This window comes from Camelus bactrianus, chromosome 24 (assembly GCF_048773025.1).
Source record: "Camelus bactrianus isolate YW-2024 breed Bactrian camel chromosome 24, ASM4877302v1, whole genome shotgun sequence".
Taxonomy (NCBI): Eukaryota; Metazoa; Chordata; class Mammalia; order Artiodactyla; family Camelidae; genus Camelus; species Camelus bactrianus.
The window spans coordinates 19,947,882-19,961,193 of record NC_133562.1 but is presented as its reverse complement, the minus strand read 5'-3'; positions in this window follow the sequence as shown (position 1 = coordinate 19,961,193).

Sequence of the window (13,312 nt, the reverse complement as noted above, 5' to 3'; positions counted from 1 at the left end):
AGAGTCATCTATCTTTCATGTTTCCAGTTTTCCCTTTAGTAATGTCTGATCGTCTCTTAACGCATCAATGAAGCTTTTATTTTCAAATGTTTTATTTCATTTATCCAAGTTCCATTTACTCCAGATTTAATTAATAATATATAACCTCTTGTTTCTTGCTCACATTTTTTCTTGCTCTTATTCTTAAACATCTCTTTTTTGTTTAAATATATCAAACACAATTATTTTGTATTTTATGCCTGATAATTTAATATCTAAAGTTTTTATGAGTCTGAGACTACTATTTGTTGTTCTTTTATTTTTAACTCATAAAGTGCCTGTATATGTGTATATATATGCTTATATATATATTTTTTGAGCTTCTCATTTTCATTGACACATTATCTGTGGGAATTCTTGTGCCCTTAGTAAAAGTAGTGATCTGCCATGGAAGAATTAAAATTTCCCATACTCATTGAAGGGTGTGTATGTTGGGTGGGGGTGAGAGGGCACTTCCAGCTCAGGAACATTAAATTCTTTACTTGAGGTTTTTCAGATAACACAAGAAGAATTAGATAAGACCACAAGCCTCTATGAAGACTGGCTTGTGATGGTAATTCTCACGGGATATTTTCTTTATTTTTGTCCATCTACCCAGTGCCAAGGTCAAAACAGACATGTTTTCTTAAATTCTCCTTTTGTGCATTAAGTGTAGTCCTTTGGGGTTCCTAAATTTATGGAGTGGTCCTCGGTTATGCTGGCCACCTTGATTTAGCCAAGGCTTCATCTCTAGTTCTGTGATTCAGGCTGAAATATTCAGAATTAAAACAGATTTTTGCACCCAGTTACCTCCCTGGTTTCTAGTCTTCACTTCGTTTGCAGGGGAAAAAGAATTTTAGGGGTTTCTTATGATATTTTAGAGTTCTTTCTTTTTTAATCCAAGATAATCCATTGGGGTTATCTGTTAGGGAAATAGGATTACATTTGACAAGCAACCTGACACCCAGTAATCTATTTCTGAGTGTAGAAATAGAACTGAGCTCTGTGCAAGGTTGCTCCCTCAGTTGGGCAAGTAGAAAGAAGTCTTTGGGTGCCAGTAATACAGACCGTCAATGGATTAACCAGAATAGTTCCAAAAACCTGAAGCTTCTGCTCACAAACAACCTGCCTCTTACCGCCAGCCTCAGTACCTCAGTACCTCAGCACTAAAGGAAATTGCTTTTCCCTTCTTATAAAATTTTCAAAGTGTCCTGGTTGTGATTTTTGCCTGAAGGACTTCCTTTCGTGTAAAGATTGACTTCATTTCACATTTATAAAGAAAATGGTGAGGGGAGGGTACAGCCCAAGTGGTAGAGCGCATACATAGCACACATGAGGTCCTGGGTTCAATCCCCAGTACCTCCTCTAAAAATAAACAAACAAACAAACCTAATTACCGCCCCCTTCAAAAAAAATTTAAAAAATAAAAAGAAGAAAATACATTTTAAAAAAAAGAAAGAAAGAAAGAAAGTGAGAAGATGAAGGATGTTGAGGATGTGACTTGACCTCTGAGAATTTGTCTTCCTACGAATGACCTGGGTAAAGAAACACATTAGAAAATACTCTTCTTGGAACAGAGGGGTGAAATACTGTCATTCAATGGTTTCTTCCCATCGAAGATGCAATCTAAACCTTCCTTTTCTCTGCTTTTTAATGTCTTCAACCAATACAGCTTTATTTCCCATCTTCCTTCCCCCTCTTCATCCCTCTGTTTGCCTTTAAAAAATTGTATATAGTTTTCTGAACATGATGCCAGCATATGGCTTACCTCTTTCCCTCTGCATATTCATTCTCCTCTCCTTCTTCAATATGTCAAACTTTTATGCTCCAGCACCTGTCTTAATTGTTCATCTGGCCGTGGACCCTTCCTGAATCCTCTCGGTATCCTTTGTCCTGAGAAGTGTTCATCCCTTCCTTTAGGCTATCACTGTAACTTTTATGCAGGTCTATTAAAATAGCTATCAGCCATAATCAAACAATTTATGTATAGCCTTCCTTCTCTTAATGACATCTGAGCCCCTTAAAGGTGAGAGCCGCAACTTTTTCATCTTTATATATTCAATGCTAGAGAAAATTATAATTACTCAACAAATGATTGATTGATTGATTAATTAACATAGAAGACACCATCAGTACCTGCTTTCATGAGCTGAGGTATATATGATGACCCAAAATGAGCACACATAAAACACTGATCGACCGAGGCAGTCAGAGATCCAGGAGGTGTGATTTAGAAACCAGCTGCTATAAGAATTTAGATATTTATTTAGTCCAGGCTTAAGTCATTTAACTATATGCCTTCTTTCTTGGTCAATCAGACATCAGCCTGGATGCTATCAGAATTGGAGCATCGATGTTTTGCCTCCCTTCTACTTGCAAGATTCTAGGTAGAGTGTGGCTCGGCATATGTATCGAGGGATATATTCTGCAGTCGATTGAACATCATATGATTTTCTCCAAAATTCCTGGTGGATGTTAGGTCCCATATTGCTATACTCATTTTACAGACCACAGACCGTAACATTTTGTTTAGGACAAGTCAGTGTGTCAGGATTAGTCTCTACACTCAATTATTGTTTGTGGTTCAGATTAGCTTGGTAGCAGGAGAACCAGGACTAGCCTCTCAGTTAATTGGAATCATGGTCTGAAAATCAGCCCACCTCAGCCAGCTGGCTTCGCATCCCCGCAGCCGAAACTTCAGCCCAGTTATCTGAATATGCTAAGATGTTTATCAGTTAAAGGGTGTTTTAAAAAAATTAATGTCTGTAAAACCAGTACAATGCCAAATGTGGATTCTACCCGGGTGCCTGAATCTGTGTCTTCTCTCCCTGACCGTTGCACACAGTTGTGCCATTCGTGCTTGTTTCTTTGTTGTTAACATTTGACTTGGTTGTGCTTTCATTTTAAATTTTCTGTTTGCTTGTCTTTGCTAAAATTTTGTGGGGAAAAAAAAATAAGCAAGTGGCTGTTAAGTGTGCATGGGGTTAAGAAAATTAAAGAAAGAAAATTAAATTCCATTATCCATCTTTACCATCATCATAGGCTGATTCTTATCCAGAAAGATAAGAATGAAAACTGAGCACATTTCTGGGCAATGGTAAGAGTGAGGATGTGCTTACAATAGAAAGATTCAATTGCTCCTTGAGCTGTTGGGCAGCAGCTGGGTCTGTGCGGGTTGGGGGACCTTGGCTGCTGAGAGCTATAGGGGTAGGAAGTAGACATTTGTGTGTGAGTTGCCTGGGTACTGGGAGGCACCCGAAGGAATATGAGGTGATGTTCAACCCCATTGTGTTTATATGAATACGCATTACCATTTCCCACGAGGAAGCTGATAACATCGCTGTGATGTTTTGCTATAAAACCCATTGAACATTTTTCTGCGTGTTCCGCTCCTTTTAAAACAGCTCAGAAACAGGCCTGGGAAGAGCCATTGCCCCTCTGTAACATTGTCTTTCCCCAAATGAGAACCCACTGGAACACACTGTAGGGGTGTTTCACTGCAAAATGCTTGGCATAGACAGCTAGAGCGAATAAGGGATTTTCCTGGAAACCCAGCGGGTTTGGGGTTGTGGGTGGTGCGCTGGGGTGGCATTCGTTGTTTTTTTCCCTTCTCTCTGGATTTCTATGTTAAAACTTACTTCAGGGAGTAGATGAAGAGCAAGGGGATTTAATTATGCATAAATGGAAGACAATGAGGGGTCCTTAGGAGTGGAATTAGCTGTGAATGTAGATGTGCGCATCCTTGTAGCTACATCTTATTTTCATAGGGATATAAAAGTTCAGAAGCAGGCAGGTTTAGGACATCTAAAAGACCTTTGGCCACAGATGCACATTCAGAGGTTAACATAGTATTTTGCAGATGTGTGTTAGCTCTGAATGCATTAAAAAAAAAAAAAAAGAATGAAAAGCTGTCCTATGCAATAACACCACCAATAATAATAGCAAACATGTATCTAATCAGATAACCTTGTTCTGTAGCAAGGGAACAATGTTTAAATGTAAACAATCATTCTAAAAATTTTTTAAGAAAAAGAAGAGAAAGTAAGCTAAAATCTTCAATCTATGGCTAGAGTTCTGCTCACAATTCAATGCCTTCTGCTTCTAAACATCCAGGAGTGGGAACAAGAGACACGTTGATGCAACTGGAAAGTAAGATCATGTCACTGGGATGGGGGATGGGAAAAACTACTGTATTACGGTTGAGGTTCTATATAACAAACATGCTTCTCTCTGTATATAGCTTATTAAAGAAATATCAGTATGTATTATGGTTGCTTAAGGTGATGCATTCCTGTGACCTGCAAATTTCTTCACTTTTCATAACCATCCTTGATAAACTGAGCTAATGTGCAATGCTAATCTCTCTCCCGTCAAGTTATTGCTCAGTCTCGATCGTCTAAATCCTTCCTTTTTCCCTCCTGGGTCATTTCGTCCTGATCTGTCTTGATGAAACTGGAAGACGGTTAAGTTCTCCATTTTCCTTTGTAACTGATCATTTTTGTCAGGGTTCTTCCCAGCTCAGGATAGACCCTGTGGCAAAGAGGTCCAGCCAGTACGTGCCCAGAGTTGAGGAAGTTCTCTTTCACTGTGAGAAAGGACAAGCAAGGCTCAGTGATGTATGTTATTAAAGAACATTTAAGTGAACGATTATCAAGTTACTTAGCTACTGAAATGGCTCCTTAGCGACAAGGAGAGTCATTAAGGATATTAAGGGGAGATACCAACCAATCAGAATGAAGAATCAGCTAGACGAAACAGACAGGAAGAAAGAGAAGAATTAGACCAGAAATCTGTTATCTGTGTAAGCAGGTCATACTTAAAAAAAATCAACAGGGAATTGGGGTTTGGCAACTGAGGATACAAGGGTGAAAAGGACAAAGACGGAGTGGGAGGAGCTGGAAGAATTGTGCAGAAAAGCTCTGCTAAAAGATGGAAGCAAATGATGATACGAAACTTGAACTGAGCCCTGAGCTACCAGAATATATGATCCTTAATACATCTTTCTACCCTTTTGTGTTCAGCGAACTACCAAGGACCACTGTGCCTTTGCATATCTTGAGAAATGGCCCATCTCCATTCTTCCACATACTCCCATGAGACTCAGGGGTCATCCCCTCATCTATTGGCTTCTGAACGAACCCAGACACCCTTTCTTTTCATTGGGATGTTTCTCGTCAATGAACATTCTCCCTATTCAATAACATGAATGACATCATCCCAGTTGTGTGGTGAATTTCGTCTTTCATACAACAATACAAATTTCTTCTGCACATATCCATTGAATTTACAGAGATTCATTCCCCCAGTGGTATTGTCATCCAGGAAATGATCATGCCCAGGTTTTAAAAGGGGAAGGAGAAAGGGGGAAGAATAGCTTATCACAATTAAAATCTTCTTTTCTTTTTTTTTTTTTTTCTGATAGAATCTTCTTCGGGGTCTAACTCAAGAGACAGAAGTGTCCCAGAGCCAGGTGAACTGCCTAGTTTGGGTCCTGACTCACCTCTCAACCTCCACAGGGTAGATGTGAAAAAACAATCACATGGAAACAGAATGAGAGAAGGTTCTCAACAGGGATGATTCTAGGATCTAATCTGGTGCCCATTCTCCTTTCTCCTGTGGGTCCTCCAGTGTCAATGTCAGGGCAGTGACCACAAATCTCCACCAATCTCTGAGAAGGAACTGGACGCTCACTTTTTTCTGGAAATGGAGGTAAAGTCAGTCACTTTGACACCACACTCAACCTCCACTCCAACTTTCATCCTGAGAGCAGCCCCTTTCCCCGACTGACTTCTCAGCTCCTCACCTTGAGGGGCACACGTGTTTCACTGAACTGCAGCAGAGAGTCTGCTCTGCCCAGCCAGTCAGCTGCTCCGTAGCCTGTTTCACATCACTAGTTCACTGCACTGAATTAATTTTAAAACAACAATATAGACACGTTAATTATGAAATTGTAACTCTGCAAAAGCATATGGTTAAAACTGCTTCTTTCCTCCCTAATCCCAAGATCTTGTTACACAGAGGCAGACATGGTCGCTCAATGTGTTACATGTTCTAAACATTTATGTGATGTGCTTGTGTGTGTGTATGAGCAAGGGAAAGAGAGAAAAAGAAATGTTGTGTATATATATTATATATATCATTATATATAGTTTACTGCTCCCATATTTATATTTATCTATGATATATTTTGTGAAGAAACGTTATATATCACCTTACCCTCTCTGTTCTGTATGTTGTTTTATTTGCTAACCAATATGTATTGAGGATCCTTTCATATTCATACATAAAAAACTGCCCCGTTATTTTTAACGGCCACAGCAATCCATCAGGTGATGTGCCCCTCATATATTTAAGTGGTCCCCAATTGATGGGCACACAGGTTACTTCTGATCTTTTCAAATATAAAAAGCAGTGCATGGAATTTTCTTGTTTACACATAGTCCTTGCACATTTGCCTATGTATCTGTAGGATAAATAGCTTGCGCAGGAATCCCTGAGCTAAAGAGTAAACACAGTTGTGTTGATGTGTTTTCGCTCACTTGCCTTCTATAGGGGTTATACAATGTTACACTCCTCCTGCACTGTTTCCTCGCATCCAGAATGACACACTGTGCAATCAGCTTGGTAGGTGGAATAGACAAATAATTAAAATGTTACTTCTTTGCAGATGAAATTTTTATTTCTTTTGTTTTGAACAATTACTTTTTTCTAATGGCTAGGCCACCTTCCCAAATAGACAGAGGTCATCTTGTATGCCCAAATATTCCTCTGTGTTATCCTTTTCTCTTCCTCAGCACCTAGAACACAGCCCTGCATATGGAAGGTACTCAAAGCAGTTTCACTGATCCTGCTCCAAGAGTAGACTGGGTACCCCCAGCACGCGACCTCACTCTGCCTGATCTCTTCCCTTCTCAGTTTCCAAAGTGGCCTCGTTAAGGGTAAGAACAGAAAATGCCTCTCACCTCCCGCTCTGTGCTGTCGATATTTCCCAAGGAGTGTTTCACTGGAGGATAAATACAAACGCAGTTTCACCTGTTCCTGGAGTGCAAGAAGATGTATGTAAATGAACTTCTCAACAGGGCATAGGACTCAAGCCTTCTTTGGATGGGAATTCTTCATTTGTGAAGCATGTTTTCCCCCAGGAGGGTAAAACAAGATTTGATTTCGTTTTTTTCCCTAAATTAAATTAAACGAAATGGTCATATGGTCCCCACGGGAAGACATACTTCAGATCCTGATAGGATGATGGCTTACGCCAAAGCAAGTAACTTTTGAATAAATTGGAACTGTCTCTGGTGAGACATGGGGGAGAAAGTGAATTGATGAGCAAGATGGTTAAAACCCGTTCCAAAGATCAGAGCGTGTTCATGGCAGGGAGTTGAGTACAATATTCGCTGAAAAGGGTCTTACTGCAGTAAATGTTGCTGGTGTTTGAATATTTCTCCATCATTCATCTATACCCCCTGGGGACTCAATAATAGATTGGAGAGTAGAATTCTTTACTTTCAATCATAAAATCTACCTAAATGACCTTTTTTTTTTTCTCTTCTTAGTCAACGCTGTTGAAAAATAAAATTTTAAAATATATTTTAAAAACTTTACCCAATTAATTCGATCTCATTCTGTTGAAATCCAGATATTTTCCCCTCCCAACAGTGTGTTGCAACTCTGAATAATATTTAGAATTAAAAAAAAATGTTTATGAAGTGACTAGCCCTGTGCCATTTACCATGAAAGCACGAGGAATCATAACGACGGTTTCTAGATCACAAAATAAAACAAAAGGGCCTCCCGTGCATATGTGAGACACCGGTGGTTCCCATTGTCTTTAACTTTCTTTGTCACCTGCTGCCAGCACCCTGGTGAGGCTCGAGCGGGTGGCCTGTGGGTTGCTCTGTCCACAGTAGCCAGCTCCATGCTTCTCCAGCTCTGCTTTCAGAATGGCAGAACCCTGGCTCCCACTTCCCACTGACAAAAGGCGAAGACTCTAAGCATTAATTATGCAACATAATTGGGATCTGTCCGTGGTGGCAGTTTTATTCCCTCCAACCCCCCTCCACGTAGCCCTTCCTCAGTCACCCTGGACTTCTCCGTGAGCTTCCAGACATCCTGGGTCCTTCCTCTATCGGGTCTTCTGGAATGAACCTTCCTCCTTGCCCGCATCCGAAACTCCCATCCGCCTTCAAATTCCACCTCACCTCCTTCACGTGTCTATTTCTCTACCTTTTTTCATTTCCCTGTTAGAACACTTAGCACATACTTCTTTTGAGTTGTAGCTGTTGGGTGTCATTCTTCATTTCTGTATGATATTAAATTTCACTGAGGGCAGAGAATGGATTTTTTTTTTTCCCCAGAGACTGGATGTTATTTGCCTTGGGAAGCAGTGGCACAAGACTGAGAGGAGGTATTGCATCAGACCGCCTGAGCTCCCGTTCCAATTCCTCCTTTTATTCCCTGGGCTGAAGTCTGTTACGTCCTGCTCTATTTCCTGAATCCCACTCACTCATTTATGTATTCATTTATTCAACAAATACATTTCCAGAAAAGTATTCAAAAATATAATTAAAGCAACTCCTATGTACCTTAGTGAGCAGACTATGAGCCTGGGACCTGTCCTTTCATATCAGGCCCTGAGCCAAAAAGGGGTCTGCACTTGGCTGTAACATCTTGAAATGCTTAATGATTTTTGCACAAGCGGCCCACACTGTCATTGTGCAGAGGCAGTGGAAGTGATATGGCCAGTCCCGATGGTGAACAAGATAAACGTGGTCCCTGCTCTTAGGGTAAGACAGGATATCAACAAACAAATTAGGACCTGAGAAAGGGAAATGTCAGTGACAAGGGCTGTGGATGCCTGGGTGACAATTTAAATTTGGTGGTCAGGGAAAGCTTCCAAGCGGCGCCCTTTTAGGCTGAGATTTGAGTGATAAAACTTACCACGTGAAACGCTGAAGAAGAACGTTCCAGGTGGTGGAAACGAGAAGTGTCAAGATGCCAAGGCAGCAATGAAATTAGAGGGTTTAAGAAACACCGTTCTCGGAAAAGAGAGAGCAGGGTGGAGAATGATTAAGTGTAGAGATTAGCCTGGGCCAGATCATTAAGGCCAGGATACAGGATTTGCATTTTATTCTAACTGTGATAGGAAACCATTATAGGGTTTATGGAGAGGACATTAAATTTGATTTATATTTTAAAAGATCTCCCTGTTCAGTGACAGTGAGACAGACACGGAGCTGGCGTATCAGTAAGAAGACCGCGGCACAAGTCTAGACATGCAGTGATGGTGGGTGGAGCCGGGATGGTACACCCGCAGCTGGAGGCAAGTGGAAGTCCTCAGGGTCTATTTTGGAGTTTGGAGATAGGAGATCAACAGGACTGCTGATAGGTTGGGTGTGGGGCAGGACCGAGGGGGAGGTACCAAGGGTAGCACCTAGATTTTTGGTGCGATGTCATTTATTGAAATAGAGAAGATGGGCCAAAATAATTTTAGCAGGTGATACTCTAGGTTCTTTCTTGGACATCTACTTTGGGGCATCTCGCTTTCCCAAAACAGGGGTAACGGCTCCACCACCTCATGGGATTCCTGTGCACAGTGAGGTCACACGTGTAGAAATTATGCCCCACGATTGCCACCTAGGAATGCTTGATGAATGTTATTCATTTGCTATTTCTGAAATGTATTGCTAAGCCTTACGTGTAGATTGCAATTCAGAGACCACTGGAGTACTAAAAGTAGCTCTAAAAGTGTCTGAAAAATAGCTGGATGGAAGCAGAGAAAGGTTTGACCTAGGAGAGGAGACAAGGAGGTGGGGCTTGTCCTCTTAAACACAAATACTTGTCACTCATTAATCCCTTCATATGTCTACAGCATCTCTCAGAATCCAGGAGCCAAAGATACAGCTAGTGAAAAAACAACAACAAAAATAAAGCCGTATGCAGCAAGGGGAAGGTACCCATTCCACACGATGAGAGAAACTGCTATTTACAAGCACCCCTTCAAGTGGCCTCTCCCCTGGACCTGATTCAAGTCCCCACCGCTGTTCATTGTTACTACGATCTGGCTTTATTTTGGAAGCTGCGGTCTTCTCATTGTGAAAATGCATACAGGCTTTAGCAGGTAACATCTTCTCTGTTTTAAATGTCCTTCTGCTGCTCTGTGTGTGCTCAGCTGTTCTTACCCCCAACTGGGAGTCCTGACCTCTGGCGGAAGCTGTTTGAACTTATCTCTGATCGTTAAATGCGGCAGAGATCAGCCACCTGGGACTGGACTTGCTGGCTGGCCAACAGCCGTGCAAAGGACTTTCAGTGTATCTTTTTATCTCTTCTTCATCTCAGGATGTGGAAAGCATACCTGGAAGAATTTTAAGAAGCATAAATCATATATTACGGTGTATGTAATCATTTGTTGTCTAGCATCAAGATTACTGGCGGCTATTTCAAATATTTTTTCTTAATTTTGTCTCTGAATAGCATCTAAATATTGAAATATGAACCTATTCTCAGGTGCAGGCTTATTGGCAAAGTGATAAGTTAGTGTATTTTAGAATCCAAGGCGGTGCAAAGAGAACACTCCTTCGAGAGATCTGGCTCTAGTGTTGTCACCAGGTGGCTCCTGTGGCCCCAGATTGTTTAGATTGTAAAATTAATGCAAAACCACGTGGCCTTAGTACCACTCCTATACTTGCGCGAGAATTAAAAAACAAAACAAAACAAAACAAAAGAGTGGCTGTGAGTGCAATTTGCAAAGACAGAGCGCCAGACAGGGGAAGGGATTGTTACAAATAGCATTTCTGATGTCTTGAGTCCCTCTCAGGGTCTCCCCAAATTCACCCCTCCGCTGACTGTAGTTCCTCCAAAGCATTCTCTGTGCAACATCCTCACCAGGGTCCTTTGCATTGTCTCCATTCTATTGCTCTGCGTAGGAAACTAAAAATACATATCTCGCAGATTTGTGTTATGCTAAATGATCATTTAAATGTTCAGATCGGAACCCCTGGAATTTTCCATCTGCCTTTCGTCTGCTGGGCTGGTGCTGGAAGGGCACTGCTGAGAGTTTCCATGCGGGTTGGCTTTGCCGGTGGGTGTGATTGAAAATCTGTAGCTAACACTTGGAGAAACAGAGTATAGGGAGAGTTAATAAAGGACAAAAATAGAGATCGAAAAGATATAAACACACATCGCAGTTTGATCTCAATATCATTTTTTAAATAATACATTTGCACATTTTCAAGATCAGCCTCTCTGGGGTTTCTGGCAGGGGACAGAATATTCTTGCCAGTTGCAGGGAAGTTGATCTAGTTTTCAAGGAAAGGGTAGAGGTGGCAAATTGCCAATTAGATTGCAGGTGGTGATGGGGATGGGAGGCCGGAGATGGATGGTCTTGATGTCAAGAAATTCATGCTGATGGCAGAGAGAGGGTGAAGATGCATTTGGCGCCTGGGAAAAGGCAGGCAAGCCAAATGGAGGAGGTGAAGTTAAATCACACGCTTGCTTTTTGTTTTTGCTTGCAAAAGAGCCCCCCAAACATGGAGATCATTATACAGAATGTCCAAGGCAAATTAAGGAAAATAATTATTGTAGCTGACGAAGCAGAACTCCTATTAAAGCTAAATGCTACTTCACAGAGCTCAGCGGCGGAAGCTTCGAACTAAATGCATTTTTCAGCATCTTTAGTGCAGTATATTAAATTAAGTTTTTAACCACTTTTCTCCTCCCCTTTTATTTTCCTTCCTGCCTCCTCCTCCTTCTTCAGTCTCTCAGGCAGGTGGTATAGGGGTGGAAGTCTGGAGAAAGTGTTACAAGAAAGGACTGCTGAACAAGACATTCCTTAGCTCCCAACTCCCTTTTCTCTAAGATGAAAAGTAAGTAAAAACCTAGAGGGGCAATTACTGGTGGTGGGCTGGGGCTTCAAGAGACAAGGAGTGACCTGTCTCTGCAGAAAATGGGGCAGAAAAGAAACGATGGAGAAACAGAGGGAATTCTTCAGGTTGTCTGGCTTTTTTATCCTGTTTTTACTTAAGCAAATTCCGGCATCTTGCAAAAAAAAAAAAAAAAAAAATTCTTTTCACTCCGTGTTCACCTCCTCTCCGAAAAAAGCAAGACTGAGATGGGGGAAATTTTCCGTTGGTTTGGGCTGTATGTGTTCCTCTTACTTCTTAGCTAAGATAGTTCCGTTTTTCGTTGTTTGTGTGTTTTAATTGACGGTGCTTGTGAGGGGCACTTTTCCATATTATACTGGAGTCTTGAAATCCATAAGTTCTCAAGTTAGACAACACGCTGTCAAGTACAGACCACTGAGTTTTTCATTCCTTTCACGTCCCATGACGCTCCAGTAATATTCACCACGTTTGGCCACATGACTGATACGTATTATAGGCAGAAAAGATCAAATTACTTTGAATTTTTTTCTCCTAGGAAAGTATCTGGCCCGTAGTTCTGCCCCATGGATGCTCTGTGACCACCCACTCTCAGATCCATGATGATCAAAGCCAGGGGTCCTCTGCACTGTTCTGGCCTCACGGTGTCCAGTCATCTATTAGTTTAAATGCAGCGTTTCTGATTACACTTCATCCGAGGAAAGACGTGGGTTGCACGAAGGTCCTCTCTCCATCCCTGCAGGACCCTCACGCTCTCTGGCACCCGCTGCCTGCGCCATCTGTTCAAACACGGAACTGTTGATAGTGGACAGGAGCCACGTTGTAACACTTCCATTTCTTCTTTCAGAGCCTTTATCAAAGCTTTCTACATGGCGGGTACTCAGTAAGTCTTTGATTATAATTTTGATGATCACAAAAGTGTTTCAGATTGGATAATCCAAAAATGATGGAACGGTGTATTTGCTAATAAGCCTCCAATCCTGTCATCACCCCAAAAAGATCTTTGCATCAACTGCAGTGAAGGTTCACCACCCAACACTTCAGGGGAATATGGGATACCTTCCCATTCGCAGACCTCAATGCCTAGTCCCTCTCTGCCGCTTAGCTGTGAGATCATGGGAAAATCAGAGTCCAGCTTCAATCATCACTTGGATCCAATGAGAGGAACCCTCGCTCTCCTGAATTCTAACAATGTCTACGGTTGAGGTTTCCTCACTGCCAGGCACGTCCCTAAGTGCTTTACATGTAGTATGTGTTTCTTACCAGATTCCTGTGTGGTAGAAACTACGATTTGCCCATTTTCCAGATAAGATAAATGCAGTGTAGGATGTTAAATAACTTGGCCCAGATCACAAAGCTCAGAGATAAACCACTGAGCTGGAATTTACTGAGGGAGTGTGGCTCTGGTGCCCAGGATT